Here is a 6598-nt window from a genome sequence, read left to right on the forward strand (position 1 = left end):
TTGTTTTCTCCTCCAGATTGTTCATCCAGCCTGTCCTATCCAGACAGGCCTGCGGAGACAACCGCATGCACAAAAACAAGACAGAGCAAAACCAAGCAACAATGTACAACAAAACAGCAACAACAACAAACCAATGTCAAAAAAACTCAAAACAAAACACAAGAAAGAAAAGCTTGTAGTCAGTTCAAGGATTGTTTGCTGGCCTTTAGGAGTGTTTTCCAGTCCAGCCTGTTCATAACATTATTTTCATTGTTACTTCATCACTGTCACTTTGTTACTGCTATGAATTGTCATGTAAATATCTGTATTCAGGATGTATTTTCATTGTTATAAATTGAACATAATTAAAGCATAGTGATTCACCACAAAACAATATGTAATTATATATTGTGTAATATTTATTTCTAATGACAAATAAGTGAAAATTTGTCTTGAAGCATGGTGCAGCATGGGTAACAGTCTTCACGCTGGGTACTCGTAGGTGGGCGTATCTGCATGTGGGTGGACCCACCTGGAGACGGATAGAGGAGCGGTGCCTCATTTCCTAAGATCATCGAAAATGTGTGTTTTCTGATGATCTTAGGCGACCCCTGTGAAAGGGTCGTTGGACCCCCAAAGGGGTCAAGACCCACCGGTTGAGAACCTCTGGCCTAAAAGGTTTGTTAACACTTGCCCCCAGCAAAGCGGAGCCTGCCCTGAGGGACCTGGGGAAGGCCTGTTCTGAGGGGGCTGAGTGAAGCCTGTCCTAGCGGAGCCCGAGAGAGCCCAACCTGGGGGCTCAGAGGAGCTGCTACTGGGTGAGCTGTGGGCAGAAGGAGCAGAGGGCAGCCTGCAGGCCCCACCTACAGGAGCTGGGCACTGCCCTGCACCAAGGCCCTCAAGGGGCCTGGTCTCCATTTCAGAACCTTCCAGACCTTGCCGACCTGCTTCCGGACCTGTTCCTGATCCTGACTGGTCGACTCTTGATCCTGACCTGATACTTTCAGTGCTGCAGCACCCAGCAGGGAGGCCGTGGGGCCGCGGGAGGGCTGCGCTGTCAGAGCCCGTCTGACCGCTGTCTCCCGGGAAGCAGCCCGGGCTGATGCATGGTGGCTCTCTTTCCCCTTCCTGAATCAGAGGACCTCCTTTACCAACCCAACAGACCAGAGGGAATATGTGCAAAGCATGTGACGAACACGCAACCAGACCTATTGCGGCTGAATCCATTTCGACTCCCCACGACCCCACACATCACACAGCAGAGCTGGCTCGTGGGGTCGGCTCGACTGCACTCAGCACAGGAGAAAAGTTCTCCACACCCTCCTTCCACGGCGCCCTCGGGCCTGGATGTGACAGAAGGATTCTAGAAGGAACAATACCAACCTACAACACTACTGACGTTACAAATCTGTCCTTGTCGTTAAACTCTCCCTGCGTCTGCGTCCGTGCTGCTGTCTGTGGACGGGTCCCTGTGTGTTGTGATCTATGTCACACAGCCGGTCTGCATGGAACCCCGGGCTAGCCAAGGGATCTTTTGGTGACCGGGGCTGGAAGCCCGCTTTGAGCGAATTGACAAACAGGAAGTGCATTGACCACGGAGCTGGGCCCCACATCTCGCTGTCTTGGCCTGTGGTTTTCATTCCATGGAGGAAGGAGCTGTCTTGGCGAAGGTAATGAAACAGGGCGAGTGTTGTGGGGTTTAAGTTCATCTCGCTTTTTAAAACAACAGTTGTATCAACGTGTAATTCACATATCGGACAGGAGCGGGCAGCTCTCTCCAGCGTGGGGCGCACCGCGTTGTACAAGTGGACAACCAGCGAGTGAGCAAGTGAGCGAGTGGAGAAGGCAGGAATGGCAGAGGTAGTTGGGGTGGCGGCTCCGCTCAGGGTGAGCCAGCAGCCAGCGCAAGGCCTGCCCTAATCCAAGTGGCCTCCAGGCGGCAGTCTTGGGGCGCTGACTGCCTGGAGACCAGGGCGCTGTGGCAGGGGAGGGTGGATGGACAAGGGCACCAGGAGCTGGAAAGGGAGCGGTGTGGGGCACAGCAGGAGGGTGGGTGGGGCTGCCACATCCTCCATGATGGTCCCCCACCCAGCCCTTAGGCGTAAGCTCTCAGCCTGTCCTTGCTATTCCGAACCTAACCTTCCCGACAGGGGGTCAGTCCGTGGGTTTCCGGCACTGTAACTGCTTGTGGGGGTAGAAAGCCCAGCCTTTCCCCGGAGCTGCTGGTGGTCTCAGCCTGCCCGCTGCACCCCCACCCCCACCCCTGCCCAGGGCTCCCAGCCAGAGCTGCCCCAGGTGGGAGGCTGGGAAGTTACAATCACCAGCCAGGCACCGCCCACCTGAGCTGCCCCACTCAAGGGCAGGTGCCCAGGCTGCTCCAGAGAGAGGGCAGGGTCACAGCAGGAGGCCAGAAACCCACTTCCAGCAGCCCCATCCCTGCTCCCCACCCCACCTCCCGAGACCCGGCATCACCAGCCTCCTTGTGAGTCAGAGCAGGTGCCAACTTGAGGCCTGGTGCGCAGCCCCAGGTCCCACTAAGCTGAGGGGACCAGGGAGCAGGAACGAAGAGGCCACTGACCAGCCCACAGAGGGCTCTAATGGCTGGGAGGGCCCAGGAGGGTTCCCCGGTGGGCAGCATCTGCCTCAGCCTCTCAGGATCTGAGCCTACCCTGGGGATGAAGTGGGGACCGAGGCTAGGGACAGTCCCCCTGTCCCTCTGTCTGTCCAGCCAGGAGTAGACTCTGTGCAGGGGTGGGGACATCAGACAGAAGCGCCAGCAGACAGCGCTGCGGGAAGACACCCTGGCTGCGTCTGGTAAACAGTTGGGGTGCAGAAGGGTTCTGATGGGAGGTGGGCAGTGTTGGGGGGCTGGGGGCTGTTACCACAGTCCAGGGGCCTGCTGGATGCAGGGGTAGCACAGGGAGTGACCTGGTGGTCTGGCTGGGCTTCCAGCATGGCCCCCAGGTCTCCACACCAACCTACCCCTCCTGCCTCACAACTTCACCGGGCCCCTGCCCACCTCCAGGGCACCAACAGGGTGGCTTCATTTACCTGGGGATAATGGATCCAGATCTCCCATGGCTGTGGCCACCGAGCTCTGTCCCCCACCCCACCCCACCCCATCTGCACCGCAATCCTGCAGGGCCCCTGGGGAGTCAGGCAGGGTGGACTCACACTCTCAGAACAAGAAGGGCCCTGGGGTGTCCAGGGTGCCGGTCCTGTCCTGCAAAGACCGGTGACACAGCGTTCTCAGTGCGGGCCCCATGTGCGGTGGGTGCAGACCCACCCATCACACAGGCTCCAGGAGGTCTGTGCTCTGGCTGGCAAGCAGCCTCCCCATCACCACACACACACACACACACACCCCAGGGAGCAAGCCAGGGGCACGTGGGACCAGATGCCCGGAAGGGCAGCCACTGCTCTGTCCCTGCTGCCAGCCACCCCAGCCGCCAGACAGGCTGAGCTGAGCACCCTCCCAAAGAGCAGGCTGGGGCCAGAGCCCTCCAGGGATGGAGTCCCCGCACCCACCTTGCTTGCTGGCCAGGCACTTCAGGGTCTGCGTCTGCACCCAGAGCCCCGATGGCACAGTGGGTTATGCGTTGGGCTTCTCACCACAAGGTCAGCGGTTCAAAACTGCCAGCTGCTTTGGAGGAGAAAGATGAGGCTGTCCACTCCCGTATGGAGGTACCATCTCAGTAACTGGATTCATACCCGCCTCTTGGGGTTGGGGACGCGGAGCTCATGCAGTGAGCACAAGACAGAAGGAGATGGTCTGAGTTTGCTGTGGCGATGACCACGCAGCTCTTCTCAGTATGGCCAAACCAGCGTGTCGGCGTGTCAGTAAGCCTGCTAAAAGGAACAGTAAAATGTAAAGGGGTTAAAAAGAGTTGCAGTCTCAGAAACCCACATCCACTCCCTGGCCTGAGCGTGGTCCTGTTTCCTTGAGGTCTGTCTGCACCAGGAGCCTGCAGCTCACACCACCTCCCGCCCTGCAGGCCCTGGGCCTCCCTCTGCTGCCCACAGCCCACCCCACCTGGCAGCGTGCAGCCCCCAGCTTGAGCAGAAAGGGTCTCACTGGGGGGTGACTGGGGGTGGTTGGGGGAGGGGAGGCTGGCTCTCCTTCTGTGTGTCTATGTGTGTGGTATATGTGTATGTGTGTGTGTGGTGCGTGTGGGGAGCGTATACATGCGTGTATATATGTGTGTGTGGTATATATGTGTATATGTGAGTGGTATGTGGGTGTATATGTGTATGGTGTGTGTACGTGTGTGCGTGTGCAAGGCTGACACACCTGTGAAGGCAGAAGCTGAGCACAGAGGGGGCCCCCAGCCCTCCTTTCCTGCCCCCCATTCTGAGGGGGCCTCCGGTAGCAGTCTCGGGTCCTTACGACAGGGAGGGACCGTCCCAAAGGGGCTGGAAGGCGGGTGCACATGCCCGGGACAGGTGCTGCAGGACCACTGGCCTGAGTGGCTCAGCCGCGGCGCCCCACAGAGACTGGGATAAGAGGTGGTGGGCCTGTGCCTTGTGGGAGCACCTGACGAACCCTGTCCTTCTGTGCTGGGCCTGTGGGCCCTGGCGACCAGCTTCACAGCGAAGCGGCGGTCTTACGCCTCGTCCACATTCCCGTTCTCTCCCCGGGGCGGCCTCTGCTTCCCCAGAGGCCCGAGGGGAGGGCTTGGGGAGAAGCTGGCAAATTCCGTACTGCCTGGCATCCTCCTCATCCTCTCTGGCACTGTCACCCCACAGACGGCAGGAGCTGTCGCAGGCGGGGGGGCGGGCAGTTGCTTCCTCAGGATGAAATGGCCCCTCCCGGCGCCTGGCCTCTGCTTCGCGCCTCTGCGAGGCAGCTGAAGCTCCCCGCCCCGATGCCCACTGCCCCACCCAGTGTGTGTCGCTTCAAGCCAACATGAATGCTTTTCTCGAGGGTGGATTTGGGGGATGTTTATTTGGGGTCAACATGTGTGCGTTCCGATTGCCCATGATGATCAGGGCACCTTGACCGCACCTGTGGCCCTCTCCGACGGACGCATGCAGTGCATCTCACCAGCTTCGAGGCGTGAACTTGAGGGTGGCATCTCCTTGGATTCACCTAGCTATGACCTCGACGTGCCCTTTCTTCACGTCATGATTTTTTTTATTTTGGTCTTGACGTTTGTTCTGAGATTCAGAGGACAAACCACGGGCTCGTCCGGGCCGCTGTGCGCACAGTGAGTTCACAGATGTCTGCTCCGTTCCTCATGTGCAAACGTCACGGGCCCCTTCCCAGTGATCCACCACACCCTTCACCGGGAAGCAGACCCCACACACACCCGGCCGGTCTCCTGTCCTCCGCCTACGGCTGGGCAACGCGGGCAACGGGTTGTCGTCCTCCTCGGAGAACCAGCCTCCACTGTCGGGCGGGTCCAAGGGGCAGTTGTGTCACTGAGGGTAGAATTAAGGAGACATCAGACAAGGTGAGGCATGCAAGTGCCCACCTCCGGGACCGCCATGACTTCAGGAGCCAGGTCCACGCAGAGAGAGGGAAAAGATTTCCAACCAAGGCTTATATACACTCTAGGGGCGTGCAAGGCCCCTAATTGCAGGAGACCATGTGCCTAACAGGAGGGGGTGTGCAGTAGACATACCCGTGACAAGATGGTTAGGCAAGGTGGCAGCCTAACCTTGGTCGTCCCTGAGTTGGCTTGACCTTAGGGGGCTTTGGGCCCGCCTTCAGGGGAGCAATCCATCATCCTTATCAGAAGGGAGTGGGCTCTACTCAGGGTGGCTGACAACCCTCAGGCAGAGAACTTTTCTGTAGTTGACCTCCAGGTGCATAGTCAGTGGCCTTGTGTTTGCAAACAGCACCTTAGGTTTGGCGTCTATTATGGGGGACAACCTGGGGAATCACTTTTCTGTTCCCCAAATCCTCTGTGTCTGGCTTTTTGCACGCAAGCTCTTGTTTCTGAGGAGGGCCACCCTGGGACCCTCTCAGGACTGCAGGTCTGACTGGTCGCACACTGTCTTACACACTTCATCCCACACACGTTGCACATGTTGTGGGGAGAGACCCGTGCTTGGAGAAGGACTGCGTGCTAGGTAAAGTGGAGGCCCGTTGAGGCAGAAGATGGCCCTCAGGGAGATGGATGGACACAAGGCTGCAGCAACGGGCGTGGGCGTGGGACCTGCTGTGAGGATGGCCTGGGATCAGGCGGGGTCTCCTTCTGTTGTGCACAGGGTCGCGTGGGCCAGGACTGCCTCCTAGAGTCTGCCAACAGCAGCCGCAGCAGGACCCCACGGTGCAGGGGCACACATTTTACTCACGCATTCATCTGTCGATGGGCGTTGAAGTGGCTGCCACGGTTGGCCTCTGGGCAGAGAGCTGCCATGGACACTGGTCCACAGGCAGATCTGCTGGCATCCGTTGGCATCACTGCCTTCCTTATCTCTGGTGTCCCGGGCCTGGGGCAGGGCCACTGCACCAACTGCCCCTAAGAGAGAAATGGAGGAGTTTATTAGAAGGTGACCCCAGCAGGGCAACCAATATAAACACACGATAGCTTGATGGAGTCCCACTTGTGCTCAGAACACAGGGAGATCACACACCTGCTCTCGGATCACAGGGAGATCACACACCTGCTCT

The 6598-nt window shown here is 58.5% G+C and overlaps 1 long non-coding RNA gene across 2 annotated transcripts; it reads right to left on the reverse strand.

Annotated features, from left to right (window-relative positions):
- Nucleotides 1–467: 467 nt before the first annotated feature.
- Nucleotides 468–6598, reverse strand: LOC123522748. 2 transcript variants are annotated; one of them, XR_006680970.1, is made up of 5 exons: nucleotides 6562–6598; nucleotides 6280–6446; nucleotides 5289–5400; nucleotides 3508–3825; nucleotides 468–511 (listed from the first exon to the last, which is right to left on the reverse strand). It is a non-coding gene; the product is annotated as an uncharacterized LOC123522748 (long non-coding RNA). The 2 variants fall into 2 exon arrangements; XR_006680969.1 differs by having other exon boundaries at nucleotides 3508–3828.

This window comes from Echinops telfairi, unplaced genomic scaffold (assembly GCF_000313985.2).
Source record: "Echinops telfairi isolate 266 unplaced genomic scaffold, ASM31398v2 ScPeMD7_7458;HRSCAF=8496, whole genome shotgun sequence".
NCBI lineage: Eukaryota > Metazoa > Chordata > Mammalia > Afrosoricida > Tenrecidae > Echinops > Echinops telfairi.